Raw genomic sequence first — 18,501 nt, forward strand, 5'->3', positions numbered from 1 at the left:
TATACATATACATATATATATGTATATATATATATATATATATAGTTGGCGTTAAAGAGTTATGAACCACCCACGTGCTTGTGGTAGCTCAGTGAAAAACTGCTAAATGTGTTTTAGAACATGGTGCATGAAAGGTTTATTTCTACATCCTCCTTCTCAAAATTATTAACGTGAAGTCATAGTAAATCTTCTAATCAATACAAGATCTCTGGAGAGTGCACAGTTGCTCTGCATATGTTGTCTTTGCTCTTGACTCGCAGGACATATTTGCATACTGAGTCACAGATCCGGCGTAAATAGAGGGAGACTAGACTGCAAGTTAAAATTTTAACAAGCAGACAGTGTTCCTGAGTCACAAATACTTATCTGATGACTACATTCACCGTCATGTTTCTGGCAACGCTGACTAACTGTAGGGGAAAGGTCTTAAGTTCAACATGAGCTGTTGTACCTTAAAGAGCTCCAGATACTCTAAGAATAAACTGTTTTAATCTATAACTCTGTCATTTTGCAGGACAAAACTTTAAAGGTTTTATTTTGTATTAATCACATAACTTTATCCTACCACCAAAGGGGAAGGCAGAGCAATAATGTTTTTGTCTATTTTCTATACATCACGAATCACTGATCAGATTTAAATAAACTGTTCAGAAATAATCAATGGATGTACAACTACAATTGATTGACTTTTGGAGTCAATCCTGTTCCAGATGGCTGCCACAGCAATGCAATCTTAGCAAAATGAAAAATTATTCTATTACACTCCGTTTTACAGTTATTGAGCTAAAATTTGGCACATTGGAGTTGAACCCCATTTTATATTCTGAGCACTAACTGATTGCAGAAGAGCTGTTACCTCTGTATTACCTATTGTAATTAAAGCTGTAATCAACTCTGTTTATTGGTTGGCCAAAAAATCTTCATGAACCACTGAACATTTTTTAAAGAAACTTTCAGAAAGAAATCTACATCTACAACAAATTATTTTTTGGACTCAATCAAGATCTAGACTCAGCTTATCAGCCTTAAGCGACATAAAAATGTTTACAATTCTGTCAGTTTTACAGATCTTTAGTTAAAATTTGGTGCGGTAATACCAGCAAGTTATTCACATCACATAATCTAACCCTAATCACACAAGATATATTTCATGAGGTTGTAGATAAATGTTATCTTCAATGTTTAACCAAAAAGGCTACTCAATTTTATAACCACATAAGTAATTTCTCCCCATAAAATGATCTTAGTTTAAAACTTTGGCTTGAAAGGCGTTGGGTGATGTGCATTCCTTCAAGGAATGCTCGATCCTTAGTTGACTTGATCCTACCGGGGAGCTTTAGAATCTTTATGAAGGGCTACAATTGATTTTGATTGTTTGTTTTGTATTCTTTGTATGTCCATAAAGGATCATTTAGAGATGGATGCGTTCCTTCTGGATGCACAGAGGGTGCAGGTTTTGGTTTTGAATATCAGGTTGAAATTCCACTGTTTTCAAAGCCAAAAAACCACAAGCAATGTGAGGTCATGGAGAGTGAGAGTCAGGCAGCGAGACTGGTGCCAAGGCTCAATGAAGGAGTAAGAGAAGGTGATGAGGGTGACTAAATGCTCAAGATGAGAACAATTATGTTGGCCTTGCTCTAACTTATTTATTTAGAGGCAAAGGCTGCAAAGCACACACAGCACCCAGCCAATCTCCTTTCATTTTTCACTAATGAAGAAGGAATGAGGTACTACATGTCTATTTTGCAGCTGAACTGGCTCGTTACGTCAACGTCACTTTGTAAGTTACCCACATTGTCAGGAGAGAAGAAAAAATAAATAAATCAAAGGACAAAGAAAAGAAAAATTATTAAGAAAAGTTCTTTTGAAAACCAAAGGCATCAACTAGGCTGAACAAGGTGACTCTAATAAAAATGTTTGCATGTCTACTTTTTTCAACATAATTGCTAGACTTTGTCCAGTCGGTTTGAGACTTCCCTGTGTGTTCATGAAGATAATACTGTTTTGCTCAGTTCTCAGAAGACATACGGTTAACTGTTGTAAGTTTAAACAAAATAATATCAATTTATTGTCCTCTTATTCTTTAATTTAGGTCAAATTTATGATGTTTAACAATATAACCTTCTATAGTCCGATAGAATGAATGGTTAAACAAGATAAGATAACTATCATGGTGGGACTGATAAAACACATGAATAATGTTCAGTACTGTGAGACTCTGGGGCAAGAGAACAACATTTTATATTCTGCTCCTGACTACTGCGTTCTTGTCCTCAGTTTTCCAACTACTCTTGGACTCAACAGTATCCTCAATGTCCTTTAGGGGATTAAATGTAAAATTTAAAATAGAACAGCTGTCAACAAAATAATGGTTTCCTCCTCTGACCTGATCTGTGGAACAAACGTCGTTCACTGTGTATCGCTGTGCAGAAAAAGTTGTAAAAGTCTGATCAGACTGTAGAGCCTATAGATTTCAGGGACATTGGTGAATACTCCTGATTTTGTTCTGATAACCCATACAGGAGGTGCTCACCACCTGAGTTTTTCAATACTGTATAGCTTCAGCTTTTCACTGTTCTCTGCCATTAGCTCTCTGCAGGGAACAGAAAAGGGCAGAGCAGGATGTATCGTATCAGCTAGATTCATCTCATCCCTACAAAGGTCTGGTCCTGCTTACATAATCAGGTTTAAGACAGCTGAAGTCATATACCTGAAGAAAAGAGCTTGTGCTGAACTTTGCTTGAATTTTCAAGTAACTCCATTGTGCATGACTGCAAATTAGTTAAATATTTGCTGTACCAGTTACAAAGGCAGCTTGTTAGATTTTAGTGGGGGTCAGCTAAACATTTTTCTTACAGTATCAATGGTGGAAGTGAACATCCATGATCCTGACTGATTATTTTGCTAATAACATATTAAACAGCCATTTTTGTGTTTGCTAAGGTAGATTAGTTATAGTAGCCATCTTAGCTGTAGATGTACATCCAACAATTACAATCTGTGAGTTCCATTAAATTCTGGCAAATCTCTGCAGCTTTGCTAATTTAAGTTCCAAGACTAAATATTATTGTGTTTTCTATTGGACACAATTTCAGGGAATCAGAATCAGAAATCAGTCAGAATTTTTGACAGAAATATTTTCTTTGATAGTCACCACACCACAGTGGAAAGTGGGGGTCAAAATTTGGTTAAGCCCAGTTATGTATTCAGAGGTTTTAAAAACACAACAAGGCAAAAACACCCTGTAAAAACAGAATTACATGCCAGTCTCACCCCATACTGTTTAACTGGTGACTAATGCGGCTGATGGTAATGTGGCTTGTTGACTCAAGGCTTTACACATGGTCACCCAGCTGTTTTTCAGAGGAAACTGTGGTCACCGTGGGAGTTTTATTTATGTTTATCATGGATTACTGGTCACTTTCACTCCCACTCTGGACAAACCACACTACCATCTACTGGGAACTCCTGTCAAAATCTCCCACAGCAGGTTATCTATGCACCTGAAATAAAATACTGGATTAATTTTGGTGAATATAATCCTTGAAATGTATATCATATATAAGAGTCATATGGACAGATAAATCTTGTTTGTAAAAATGGAACAGCAGGAGAGGAAATGCACTCACCAAAGTCATCTGAACTTAGTTGAATTAATCTTAAGACAAGTTCAAATGCAGTCGATTCTCATGACATTTCCCTTGCTACCTTTGACTTTAAATAAATATACATGCTTTAGTAGCCAAAAACACTCACCCTGGGAAAGTTTTCTGACTTTACCAACTGGCTGGCTTGTTTCCACTCAAACGTGACTTGCAGAATCAGTCCCTTGTCTCATTTTTTAAGCTGCTGCCGAAACAGAAGAGGCATTGTAGATGGGGAGTCTGGTTAAGGTAAAGGGGTAAAGGGTAAGGTAATTTCTACATGTTGTACAGTGGTACTGTACGCCTCTTCTTAGCTAAGCATGACTTTGTGTCTTTAGTTATCATTGGTACTCCTCAGTTTGTAGACAGGGAATGAACTTGAGCAGGTCAGGTTAAATAGATTTTTTCCAGTAAATGTTTGTGAGAGTCTATAACAAACATGCACAGTATAGTATCAGCCTGTATCACTGATTGAGGCTGATGCGACAAACTTGACCCACACTCTGATCTTAATCCTCAGTGCACACTTTGTCTTGTGATCTGAATGCGATAGGGTGTTCCAAGATTCAAGGTTCAAGATTTTTATTGTAATTCGCATCGCATGTGGTACATGAGGTGGAATGAAATTGTGTAACTGAGATCACCCAAAAATAGCAAAAAAGTAATAAATAAAAAGAAGTATAAAAAGAAACAGTACACAAGGATCTACAACATATGCTAAACACTAATAATGTACAATAATATGGTATATTTAAGCAGCTGCCTGAACATAATGAGCAGATGGGTATGGATATAGCAGCTTAAAGGTAAGAAATCAGCAGCACAAAGTGAAATATCACCAAATAAAGTGGCATTACAGTGATTCTTCTTCTTCTTTTTTTACAGTGATTTTTCTGGTTAGAGATTCATGAGTCTAAGCCTCAAGGTAGAAGCTGTTCCTCTAGTGGCTCTACACTTAATGCTCCTTAACCTTCTGCCTGAGGGGAGCAGGGCAAAAAGTATGTGTGCTGGGTGAGTGGAGTCCTTCATGATGCAGGTGGTCCTCTTCCTGCATCTGGAGGTGTAGATGCCTGTGATGGTGGGGAGGCTGACTCCAACAGTCTCCTGTGCAGCCTTCACCACTCTCTGCAAACCTTTATTCTGCAGCTGTGCAGCCTCCATGCCACACGTTGATGCTGGAGCACAGGATAATTTCCACTGCACACCTGTAGAAGGAGATGAGGACTGAGCTTCCCAGACCAGCTCCTCTCAGCCGTCTGAGGAAGTAGAGTCTCTGATGAGCTTTCTTGATCATACTGGTGGTGTTGTTGCTCCAGCTGAGGTTGTCATTCAGGTGCACACCCAAGTACTTGAAGCTGGAGACCACTTCCACTGCAGATCCTACAATATTCCAGTGTGTGTGTGTGTGTGTGTGTGTGTGTGTGTGTGTGGGGGGGGGGGGGGCTCCTTCCGCAATCCACAATCATCTCCTTCATCTTCTTCACATTGATGTGAAAGTTGTTCTTCCTGCACCAGCTCTCCAGGTGTTCCACCTCCTGCCTGTAGCTGGACTCATCATTGTTTGTGATGCATCCAACCATTGCTGTATCGTCTGCAAACTTGACATGACAGCCTGAATGGGTAGGTGCACAGTCTTATGTGAGCAGTGAACAGGAGGGGGCTCAACACACGGCCCTTAGTTCCAGTATATGACTGAAAAGTTTGTGGTGCTGATTGGTGTCATGCTCCTACTTCACTGTGAGTTTAACATCAAATGAAAAATTGAGGCTACAAAGACTTCAGCCCATTCGTGTCCACCTTTTACTGGTTTTGGAAAAGGAAAATGCTGAGCTTTAGTTTAACAAACAAAATAGCCATGGCCCATATGAGACATGTTCGTTTCAGTAAAATACAGTATGTACATAAATGTTTTGCAGATTTTTGGATATGAGCAGCTTTAATTCTTAAAATTACTGACTGAACCAGGCCAGGAAGAGTTGGTATCGTTCACTAAATGGATAGAGCCAAATGAGTCCCATGAGTATTTATTTGGCTTCCTGCTAGGCCAAATGGAACAAAGGACCATAGAGCAGCTCTTACAGATATGTCTTCCCCCACCCCCTCCATCAGAACTTTCTTGAAGTCCCATACAAATCATCATCTGCATCTATAGCCAAATCTGTTTAATCTTGCAGGCTTCTGCGGATGCAGCTGTTGTAGAGACACAACTACTGTACAGCACTTGTGTAACATCAACCCCAGAATTCTCTGTAGAAACAGTGCAAAGGCAGATGGAGACAGCATCAATCATAACCATTTCCTAGTTATGAAGCATGGCGTTGAAAATGTGAATTATTGGTAAGGATAGTGAGACCAGTTAATCTATTCAGATTTCAGGACACAGGGTTTTTATAAGGAAGTGGACCTCTAAATAAGTCAAAGATTTTCCTGAAACAAGCTCAAGATTGACAGAATAAACTTTACTTTGTGGTCTTCTTCATGCCTCTGCTGTCGTGCTCTCTGTGAACCTCTGCTGTAGCTTTAATATCAGTTCTTTCTGCTTGTTCCAAATCTCTCTCAGTCATCTCCCTTGTTGGAAGCTGTTTTTGGCCTACTTTCGAAGCAGTCTGACATATGATGCTGACCAACAAAAAGTCATAGCCTCAGTCAGCATTTTCTAATAGCTCTTCCTGCTGACCTGTCTTGTGACATTTCACTAAGTGTGTGATCAAAGCAACTACAATAAACTGGGGAATATTGAATGGCCTCTTGATTCACCATGCCTCCATGCGTTTTGATTCCAGCCCCTGAACCACAGCTACCACACAGCTTTGCATCTATCAAGAATCTTGGCCTTATAAATTTCTTATAGTTTGAACACCCTGATATATAAATGCTTAGGTGAAAACAGATAAGTTGGCAATGGGATTGGTTGACCCCTGAAGATGAAAATGGAACTGTTAATTTCACAGCTTTTGGCTCGTGGCTAAGTAGACAGTGGTTGTCTTTGTTTTGATCATGTTTTGTTGGCATACCACATAGTAATGCTTTTAAAATTAGAGTTTCAGCTTTTTTTTTGTTTGTATTTTTTCTGTGTGGCACTTGGGCTAATCCAAAAAGATCTCACATATTTAATTTTTCAGGAGTCTTTTTTACTTTCCATTCCCTTAATGAGCACTTTTGGGAAGAAGAGGATGGAGCCTTCCAGAGAATGACTGGAAATTTTGCGTTGTAGTTTTTTGATGCAGAGTGAGGTTAGTCTGCACCTATTTGCAGTTTACTTTCAATTCCCCCGTGGGACAGAACTTTAAAAAGCTTTTTGAATCAATCCAGCATTTATTTCACCCTTTCACCAGCTGTTACCAGTAGATATCTGTAAAGTGATCCAGACAGACAGAACATGATTCAATCCAGCCCCCGTGACCAGTGCAGTAAACGCTTAGACACACCCCAGATTTTTACAAGGGGAAATAATCTGCCAAAACCTACAATTATCCAAGTCATAATGACTAAAGATTTTATCAAACAAAAACCAGGCTTAATTGCTCACTGATGTTTGGCCTTATTTGACCACGTTTGTTAAGAAAACTTGCCTTGGTAGACAGAAGCATATCTTGAAAAGAGAATTTTAAGGCCAAGTGGTTTCTCTTCAGTCCCACTTTATAAAATGGGACACATTTTGGCTCATTGACACTAAACAGCAGATAAATTAAATTAAGAATAAAATGCCTCTCCTCCCTCAGCGCTAGAATGAAAAGAAAAATAAATGGTAGTTTGTTCCAACTTAAAAATAAATAAATAAAATGAAGTTCCCTGCATCAAATTTTGAACATATATACAGACTAACATTATATTTTTATTACATCTTTCATTAGATGTCATGTATCTTTTGATTGTCACCAAGACTTTGCCTGTTTGAACACTGTTTGTCCCCAAGCTGCATAAACTGTGATAAAAACTCTGGAGGTTTAGACCTTTAGAACCAGAGATTAAACAGCTAAAAAAAAATAGCTGTAATTTAGGGTAGGACTTTATGGGACTGCTGCTAGCATGGAGTTATTTTTGAATTTTCAATAAACACAAACTTTACCACCACGCCACTGCAAAACCTTTTTGCAAAGAGAAACGCACAGAAAGAAGACAAGAAACTATGGGATAGGGACAGAAAAATTAAGCTTATTAGATCCTGCCAAGGATCAGTTTGAGGGTTTTCATGAAGAAAATACAGATACTTGAGTGAGTGATGAATAGATGAGGACATCCTGCAGAAAACCCGAGGAATGAGATGACCACAGTAGGGTTTGACCAGTGGTACAGATGGTTTGGTGCACTGACTGCATGAAAGGATGAAGTTTTCAGTGACATTTTTTTACCTTCTGAAAATCTACAAGGCTCTTTAATTTTCATAACTTTTGCAAGAGATGGGTAGATAAGTTCAAATTAAACAAACTTTGAAAACATTATTATTTTTTAATAATGCAAAAATGCTTATCTTTCCAGAATCAAATTTCAGAGCAAACATGTCAGCTTTTAGTATCATTTACCTATTGTTTCTTTTTTAAACTACAGTGTATGTGTATGTCTTGGACGTCACAGAGATTCATAACACTGTCGGGCTTTGGATAGCAAAACATGAACAAGAGTCAAGTATATGTTTTTACTTTCTTCTCAAATGCCACCTCCTGGGACTAATTTTGACAGTCTGCACTCTCCATCTTTTGTGTGTGAAACATGGAACTCCATCTGTTGCAGAAAAATATCTCTCCTGACACTTTCAAATTTAAAGTCTCTTGAAAAAAAAAAAGATGGATTATCGCTGTAGATTTTAAATTGTTTCATGTTTAACAGGTTCTATCCTGAAAAAATTTTTTTTTTACATAATTTATTCTTTCATGACAGTTTGAATCCAACCCTTCTGAACGTTGTGTTCCCAAATACTTAAGTTTTTTGGAAAAAGGCCATATTCTGTTACTGCATTTGAAATATTTTGTCCCCCACTCTCACACGGTGCTCCGTTCAATTCACCGTCCTTCCTCTCCGACTACAAAAGTTTGTGTCCCAAATGCACCCATAAATCTTGTCTTTTCATTGTTGCCAACCGTTGTTTGCTGTGGCTGAGCTGCACAAGGTTTTCATTGTTTCTGCTGCTGTTTGCAGTTTTATTTTTAGATTACTTCTGTTGCCTTGGGTTTGATCGAAGATATGCATACCCAAACACAGTCCGAAATGGATAAATGTGCGTACACTTTGATTTAATTGTGTTCTTCAATAAAAAAAATTGTTTATGTACCCAAATAGCTTTCAAAATGTCATAATTGTATCCAGCTCTTATATAATAGGGGCTTTTGGTGAATACCTTATGTTGACAAGAGGCAAATAGAGCATTTAAATATTTTGTTAAAATAAAACAAGACTTGCAGAATAAAGCGGTGGTTGTGTTGATTGGTTGTAAACTTTGTTGTACTTGCAGAAGTCTGGTGCTCATCACTTTGGAAGCCATGTCTACTTCCAGACAAAGCAAAATGAGATGGAAAAAGTGACAACCCTGGAAGCTGCCTGGTTGTGCAGTGTGACCCATATGGGTCTGTTCATGCCAGAAACCTGCCAGCTGTCATACTGTCTTGCTTAGAGAGCATGCTCAAAGCCACATGTGTCCGTCCAACAACTCAATCACCTCTTCATATCAGTCTATTTTGTGTATTAGCTGCTATAACCCAACAATCTAAACCGTTAGATTTTGAGTCTGACTTTGTTTTGCTCAAACATATCAAAATGAAGAATGAGCTATGCTAAGTTGGACCTGTTCTGGGCTTTAAGTGCTGAAAGAGCTGCTTAAAAACTATTAAATATCACTATGCTGATCTTTCCAACCTACAGGGTATCATGAGTCCCAGAGGAGGTTCTCTGTTTAGGATACATCAACTGTCAGGAGTGCTTTGTTTCTTCAGGATATTTATAGACACGGGGAATCATAAAAGTCCATCAGAGACAGAACTGTTAGTGAATGAATCAGCTGTGGCCCATACATTGCTGCACACTGCTTCATATAAACACTGATCAGCCTTCGTCATGCAGAGTGGGAGATAGTTTTAAGATGTAAACAGTTCCTCAGAATCTGGGTCATCATGGGTGTGTGTGGGGAACATCAGATAAATCCAGAATTCCTCTGTCTATCTGAGAGATGCTTCATTTCCAGTGGACAACTAACAGAAACAACACAGTCATCATTTGGATGAGTGGAGCTGGTGTTTTCCAGCTCTTCGCTAAAGGGGTTTCCTGGCAGTTAAACAAAGGCACCCAATAGGAGTTCACTCCTCACCCGTCATGCACTTTCATCAAATCTCAAAAACTTCACCTGGCATTTTGCTTGGTGAGGAACTTCTTAAAATCAACAGGGTTACGTATGCCATCAGCAGATGTTCGGCGCTTAGACGATTTGTAACGCTTTTGTTTTTCTTCCAGCTTTCTATACTGACTTGTGTTTTCATAGTGCTGTGTCCTTTCCAACTCATCTGGGTCAAAATGCAGAGCTGGAACTGCCACTCATACTGTCTGTCATGCCTTTTGGAAAACCAACATCCACATGTGGTAATGCAGTGATGAGTTCAAAGCAATACTACAGCAATGTACTGGAAGCTTTGTCATTTCAGCACACTGTAAACTCTTGGCCATCATTGCCAGTGATTTGTAATTTCCTCATATGTGTTGATGATTAGCTGTAATTCTTTTTTTTTTTTTTTTTTTTGCATGCGCAGTACATGTGAATAAATGATAATGAGTGGAAGTAGTCAGTGCCAATGACTTAATGTCTTACTTGGAGACTTCTTTGGCTGTCACGTTGATCAAGTCTTTGGCCTGAGATTTGTCAGAATTTGACATTTCTTTTGGGATATAACTATTGAACACATGTTTACACACAAACATGATGTATGCTGCTTGACAGTAAATCTTCTTTACGCAGCCAAAATAATACAGAGTAATGAAACTGATATATTGCATAACAATTTAAATTCAGCATTTCAACATCTTCTATATGCCATTACCAGTAATTATTTTTTGGTCATATTTGGTCACTAGTTTAAACTTCATTTAGATAAATATCATTACACATTTCATAACTGTATGTGACAGAGCTGCAGCAGGAAACTTCTTCTTTCAGCTTTTACCACTTCAGGAGTTGCAACAGCAAGTCGTCCTCCTTCATCTTACTCTGTCCTCTTCATCCTTTGTCCTCACTCCAACTACCTCCATGTCCTCTCTAACTGCATCCATATATATCTCCTCTTTGTCTTGTTCCTGGCAGCTGCATTTCTAACATCCTTCTACTAATATACCCATTGTCCCTCCTCTTGACATGTCCAAACCATCTCAGTCTGGCCTCTCTAACTTTATCTCCAAGTTGTTCAACCTGTGCTGTACCTCTGATGACCTCATTCCTAATCTTATTCATCCTTGTCACTCCTAAAGAGAACCTTAACATGTTCATTTCTGCCACTTCCAGTTCTTTCTCCTGTCTTTTTGTCAGTGCCACTGTCTCCAGACCATACAACATAGCTGGTCTCACTACTGACTTGTAAGCTTTTCCTTTGACCTTTGCTGACACCCTTTACTCCTGAAACTTTTCTCCATCCACTCCCTCCTGCCTGGACTCTCTTTTTCACCTCTTTGAGGCCGAGTTGGGGTAGAGGCAGGGCAGCCGACATGGGACCTGAAAGTCCCAGGTTCAATCCCCAGCCATTTCCACATGTCGTGATGTCTCTGAGCATGATACCCAATCCCTAATTGCTCCCCGGGTGCTTACATATCCCACTGGTCTACCTGTGTGTATCCCAGGTGTGATGGGTTAAATGCAGATAACTAATTTTGCCATTGTATATACATACAGTGATGACAACTTGCATTTTCTTGGACAGGGGATCCCAAGTATTTGAAGTCCTGCACCTTTGTGACCTCTTCTCCTTGTAGCCTCATTGTTCCACTGGTCTCCCTCTCATTCACACACATGTATTCTGTCTTACTATGGCTGACTTGCATTCATCTTCTTTCAAGTGCATACCTCCACCTCTCCAAGTTCTCTTCCACCTGTTCCCTGTTCTCACCACAGATCCCAATGTCATCTGCAACATCATAGTTCATGGTGATTCCTGCCTGACCTCATCACCAGAGCAAACAAGAAGGGGCTCAGAGCTGATCCTTGATGCAATCCCCGTCCACCTTGAAGCTATCTGTCACTCCTACAGCACATCTCACCACGGTGCTGCTGTTCTCATACATGTCCTGCAGTCTAACAAACTTCTCTGCCACTCCAGATTTCCTCAAGCAATACCACACCTCCTCTCTTGACACTCTGTCATATGCTTTTCTAAATCCACAAAGACACAATGGAGTTTTTATGACCCTCTCTTTACTTCTCCATCAGCATTCTCAACGCAAAGATGGCATCTGTGGTGCTCCTTCTTTGCATGAAACCATACTGCTGCTCACAGATAGTCACCTCTCTCCCAGATCTTCATTGTGTGCCTCGTCAACTTAATTCCCTTCTAGTTGCTACAACTCTGTACATTCCTGTTATTCTTAAAAATGGACCCCAGCACACTTCTTCTCCATTATTCAGACGTTTTCACATCCTCAAATATGTTGGATATTTGAGTCAAAAACCTCACTGCCATATTTCCAAGACATTTATAAACCTCCACTGATATGTCATCAAGTCTTTCTGCCTTCTGTCTTTTCTCTTCAGTCCTTTCACTGTCATGTTTCAACTAACCTCTTTCTCTGAATAGCATCTTGCACTTCACTATTCCACCACCAGGTTTCCTTATTATTCATTCTCTGTCCAGATGACACACCAAGTACCTTCCTACCTGTCTCTAATTACTATTGCTGTTGTAGTCCAGTCATTTGGAAGCTCTTTCTTACCATCCAGAGCCTTTAACAGTTCCTCTCTGAATTTCTCACAACATTCTTCCTTCTTCATCTTCCACTATTTGGTCTTCTCTGATTTTACTATTTGTCTCTCCTTCACAACAACAGTCATTCTTCCTTATCCCCTCTGTTTCCTTCACCAACATGTCCATTCAGGTCTGCTCCAATTACCACTTTCTCCTCCCTGGGAATACTCTCTATCACTTCATCCACATCCTTTTAAATTGTCTCTTTCTCTTCCACATCACATCCAACCTGTGGAACATAACCATTGACAACATTTAGCATCAGATCTTCTATTTCTACCTTTAGACACCACCATATCTGACACCCTTTTCACCTCTACTACATTCTTTGCCAACACCTCCTTCAGGACCACCCCCTACGCCATTTCTCTTTCTATCCACACCATGGTAAAACAGTTTAAACCCTGCTCCATTGCTGTGAGCCTTGCTGCCTTTCCACTTGGTCTCTTGGACGCATAAAGCATCTACCTTCCTTCTCTGCATCATGTCAGCCAGCTCTCTTTTGCCTGTCATTGTCCCCACTTTTAGAGATGCCACCGTCAGTCCTACATTCTTCACTTTACACTTCTCCCTCTATCTCCTGACATGTTTCCCTCCTCATGGTCTTCGACTAACAGTTGCACAATTTCTGCCAACACCCTGTTTGTCAACAGCACCAGCTGTTGTTAGTGGTTGTTGTTAACCCGGGCTTCGACCGATCCAGTGTTGCGTAGCTTAAATTAATTTTCATATTAGTTTTAGCAAAAGTATTTTACGTCAGATGCCCTGACTGACACAGCTCTCACCATTTACCCAGGCTTGGGACTAGCACAAGAAATACACTGGCTTGTGCTCCCTAGTGGCTGGTTTAGCTGCAGGAGAAAAAATTAATTTTATTTTTTTACACTTACACTTGTAAAAACTTGTGAATGTTGTAGGGATATAATTTGATATATAAATAACCAGACGTATCAAACATTAGTCATTAACTAAAACTAAAACAACCATGAGGGAAGCTTAAAACTGCTATAAAGATGAGACTGTGGAAGACAATTTTATGTTACACGTCAAACACCATGATGAAGTTCAGCAAAGCAATTAGACAAGAAGTAGTTGTACTGTGTCAGGAAGGTGTTTCTCAGGCAAAGATTTCAAAGCAGACCGTTTCAAAATGCACAAGTCATGCTCTTTTGAATACAAATACAAATTAACTGGCAATTTTAAGGATTGTAAACACAGTGGTTGGTCAAGGAAGTGAAGTGTGACAGATGAGAGACAAATCTTTTCTCTTTGGAACTGGAACTTGTCCATCAGTGTCATCACTTCACAACTGGCTGGAACCTGTGTGGCCCCTACATGCATCTACAGCCCAAAGAAGTCTGCTGACAAGTGGTCTTCATGGAAGAATTGCAGCCAAAAAGCCATATCTTTGATGTGAAAACCAGGCTAAGGCTAGAGGCCATATTCATAAAGAAAGAAGTTTTGCTCATGTGATGAGTTTCTAAGAAAGTTTAAAAAAAAAAAATTCTTGTTTTCCAAACAAGTGAAGAAAACCATGTTATTTTAAGGATAAGTTATTTACAAAGCCCTGAAGGAAAACTCAAGATAAAAAAGTATTAGAAGTGGCTTTAATTATTTTTACAAGGCTTTAGAGTTTCATAAGCAAAAGAGAAAATGAGAAAATTGTTACAAATTAGATGATACAGCAGGGATCATGTTAGTGGTAAAGCTCATAAATGATGCTCTCACATCCCCCACCCAAAGTCATAAAGTCTGCAGTGAAAGCGATCACAACACTAACAAATTCAGCTTATGGAAATATGCAGCACTGCAGATGACTCACTATGAGGTTTTGTACTTGTCAATTAAATCAGTGTAATTTGTATCCAATTGAATTTATTATGCTGTACCAATTTATCATAAAAATAACTTTAGCGCTCTAAAAATCAAGTCTCATTCAAAGTTAACAATTTTTTTTTTTTTGCATACGAATGTTTCGAGATTTAAAAAATAAATAAATAAATAAATATAAAATATATTTTTTAATATACTTTTTTACTCATTTTGAGTTGGGTCTCGTCAGCATTTGAATTTGATATCCCCAAAACGTTTCCATCTTTGTGTTTATACCAGACCAGGTATTTTGGCTGCATGTAAAGTGACTGAGGTTAGAGTCAGCTTCTCTAAATCTGAGGTCATGGTTCTCAACAGGAAAGAGGTGGAATGCTCCCTCCAGGTTTGGTGTGAGCCCCTACTTCAAACTGAGGAGTTAAAAAAATTTGGAAGTCTTGTTCACATGGGATGGGAGGACTGAGTGAGAGATGGATCAACAGACTAGGGTTTTGTTGGCAGTAATGAGAGTTGGTCCGGTATGTCATTGTGAGCTGAGCTAAAAAGAATAGTTTTGTCTATGTTCCAACCCTTATTTATGGTCATGGGAAGTGGATTGTTACCAAAACAACAGGATTCTGGATACAAGTAGCAGAAAATATGCTGCTGGTCTCAACCTAGAGATTTGACGAGATGAGGAACTATGTTATCCTCAAAATAGAGACATTTCTCCTTCATATAAAAAAAAAAACACAGTTGAGGTGATTCAGGCATCTGATTAAGCATGTCCAGTTGGGAGGGAACCTTGAGGCAGACTAAGAACTTATTGGAGGGATTATGTATCCTCTCAGGTCTGGGCGTGCTTTGGGATCCCCTTGGCAAATCTGGAGAGTGTTGTTGGTGAAAGGGATGTCTGGGTTTCCTTCCTAAATCTACTGCCTCTGCGACCCAACCACAGATAAGCATCAGACGCTGGATGTATGGATGTTGGGCTGAAAACTTCCAAAACGTCTTCAAGTAGTGTTGAACTAGGAAAATAAGTCTCTTCTAAGCCTCAGGGGCCTTGAAGTTTGTAATGATGACATCAGACAAGCAAAACTGTCATGCTTTCCCCTCCATGTGCTCATATCTGAAGTCAGTGAGGATACTGATGAGCTCATAGCGGAGAAGTGAGGAAGTGACTTTGCTATTGAAAGTGTGCAGGTCGGAAGAGGCAACATCTGGCAAAGCACAGGAAGTGAGGCAGGATGCTTGCAGGCCAGGTGTCAGTGTTAGTGATGGAAACAGTCCAGCTATAATTTGGATTGGCAACTGGAACTGGGCTCGCCACCTTTTGTCCATCCTTTTAGTACCATGACATTAGAACCTCTTGTTTCCCTGTGTCATATCCTATACACAGGACCCACCCTGAAGTTTCACATCTGGGTCAAGAGCTGCCAGCTGTGTGGGTTGCCTGGAGTCTTTTGAAATGATTATGTGAAAAACCATCAATTGTTTGTCTCCTTTTCCCAATATTTTATTTAGTGTCCTGTTCATTTTAGCTGCAGGAATGTGGCTGCTACTCTGTAAAAGAAGAGACTTGCAGAGGCTTGTACTTCATGTAGCACAGCTGGAAGAGGGTGTGTGTGTCTGCTTTTGTGTTTGCAACCAAGTGTGTGGGCATGTGGACATTTGTGTCTGATTTGCTTATTGTCTAAATATTGCTGCAAATCTGTAGGTCAACAGTGATCCAATGCGTGAATACGTAATGTGTCGCCTAAGAGTACATATAATGAATGTGGATGAAAAGTTTATACCCTCATTTTGGGTTTGATTACAAGCTTACAAGAACACAGGTGTTTTTTGTAGAACTTGTCTGATCTGTCAGACAGGGTTTGTCTTTGTCTTGCTCTGTCTGTCAAGGAAGATCAGTGTGATCCAGATGGTTTCATGGGGGTGGAGTTTAGCATTCCACATTTAGTCCCAAAGCCCAGGTAGGCCCTTTCTTCTTTCTGTTTGGAAGACAAACACCTTCTTCAGGTTCCTCACATGAGCTCAGCTTCCAGGTTGTGTTACTCTGGCTCAGTAATTGACCCAAAATCAAATGCTCACCGGTAGAAACACGACCCTCACAGCCATGATTTAGCTTTGCTCATCGACCCTAGATTTAATACTTCCTCCAGTCTAGTGCAAATTTCAGGATGTTCCTTCCTGGTTGGCCACAGTTCATAATGAAGTCAAGCAGACACAAATAGCAAAAAAGAAAGATTGAATTCATTCCCCTCACTGGGACACTTTTCTCATATTTATTTTCACATAACTAATAAACACAATCTTGGGAAACGCAAATACATACACAAAAATCATGAATAAAATGTCATTTAAATAATTGGTACATAATTTAGAGACACTATAAAAGATAACAAAAAAATTATACTGTACTGAACTGGCCTTATGGAAAAGGGTTCCAAGTTTTCAGAAATTTCTAGTGTGAGTTGCTTTACAAGAACTCAAGTTTTTTCCATTTGAATAACTTAATACTTTCTAAATTAAAAAATTGTTATGCGTTGTCATCATTGTATGTTCCGAAATGGCGAAATTAGTTCTCTGCATTTGACCCATCGCACCTGGGATGCACCCAGGTGGAGCAGTGGACAGCTATGCAAGCGCCTGGGGAGCAATTAGGGATATATATATACACATCCACCGCAGATCCTCCTATGTTCAGGTGTGTGTGTTTGCTCCGATGACCGTGGACTTCAGACGGAACAAACACACCTACCCCCCCTCCCTGAACATAGAGAGATCTGCGGTGGAAGTGGTTTCCAGCTACAAGTACTTGGGTGTGCACCTGAACAACAATCTCAGCTGGGGCAACAACGTTACCAGTGTGATCAAGAAAGCTCATCAGAGACTCTACTTCCTTAGACGGCTGAGACGAGCTGGTCTGGGAAGCTCAGTCCTCACCTCCTTCTACAGGTGTGCAGTGGAGAGCATCCTGTGCTCCAGCATCAACGTGTGGCATGGAGGCTGCAGAGAAGACTGATGGAGGCAACCTCCCCACCACCACAGACATATACACCTCCAGATTCAGGAAGAGGGCCACCTGCATCATGAAGGACCTCACTCACCCAACACACACACTTTTTGCCCTGCTTCCCTCAGGAAGGAGGTTAAGGAGCATGAAGTGTGGAACCACTTGACTGAGGAACAGCTTCTACCCTGAAGCTGTTAGACTCATGAATCCCTAACCAAGATTATCACTGTGAAATATTTTTTAAATCACTGTAGTGCCACTTGATTGTTGATATATGCTGCTGACTATCCATGCTGCTGATCTCATACTGCTGATTTATTTCATGTTGCTGTGTTCATTCGTACTCATTTGCTCACACAGACTCATGTTCGTGCTGCTGTTGTTTGGCGTATTGTTTTTTGTACTACTAGTGTTTAGTGTATTCTTAGTTTTAGCATATTTCTTAAATAATTTCTTAGATCTTATTACTGTTTTTCTTTACAATTTATACTTTTGTTGGATGTAACTGGGACCCTGTGTACACAATTTTGTTCCACCACATGTACCACATGTAATGTGAATGACAATAAAGAAACCTTGACCTTGACCTTGATACACTTCTGTCATACCCTTTTAAAATGATGGTGAAATTAAAGACTTAAATTCTTGAAATATGAGTTTTTTAGTGATGATCATACCCAGAGCCTGAGACTTTTGTACCAATTTTGTAAAGTGTGTTGTAGACAGAGAACAGCCAGTTCTGGATGTAAAGTTATTTAACAAGCTTTAGAACACCTGTCAAATAGTTTCGATCAAAATCTATCATGAGTCAGGCAGGACCAGAGCGTGTGGGACAGTGTGCTCTTCAGTGATAAACATCTGTCACATGCTGGTGAGACAGAATGCAACCTGCTTTTTGAATAAGCTCCTGTCCCATTCTGTGTCACACTTAGGTCTTCACCAGGACACGTTTCTGACCTTCAATTATTTTTTCCTGTGATGGTTTTTATTTTCTGTTTTTATAAATACCCGTCTCTGTCTAGCTCAGTCAGACTGATCGTCCATGCTCTCTGAACCAGATGTTAGCTGAGAAACCCCCAGAAGATTAAATGGTATTGATATT

The 18,501-nt window shown here is 39.6% G+C and overlaps 1 protein-coding gene across 1 annotated transcript in view; it reads left to right on the forward strand.

Annotated features, from left to right (window-relative positions):
* The window catches only part of LOC119427394 (latent-transforming growth factor beta-binding protein 2), a 90,211-nt gene that overhangs the window by 18,135 nt on the left and 53,575 nt on the right, over positions 1 to 18,501 (forward strand). The window lies entirely within an intron of this gene.

Source organism: Nematolebias whitei, chromosome 21, assembly GCF_014905685.2.
Source record: "Nematolebias whitei isolate Nwh7 chromosome 21, NemWhi1, whole genome shotgun sequence".
Lineage (NCBI taxonomy): Eukaryota > Metazoa > Chordata > Actinopteri > Cyprinodontiformes > Rivulidae > Nematolebias > Nematolebias whitei.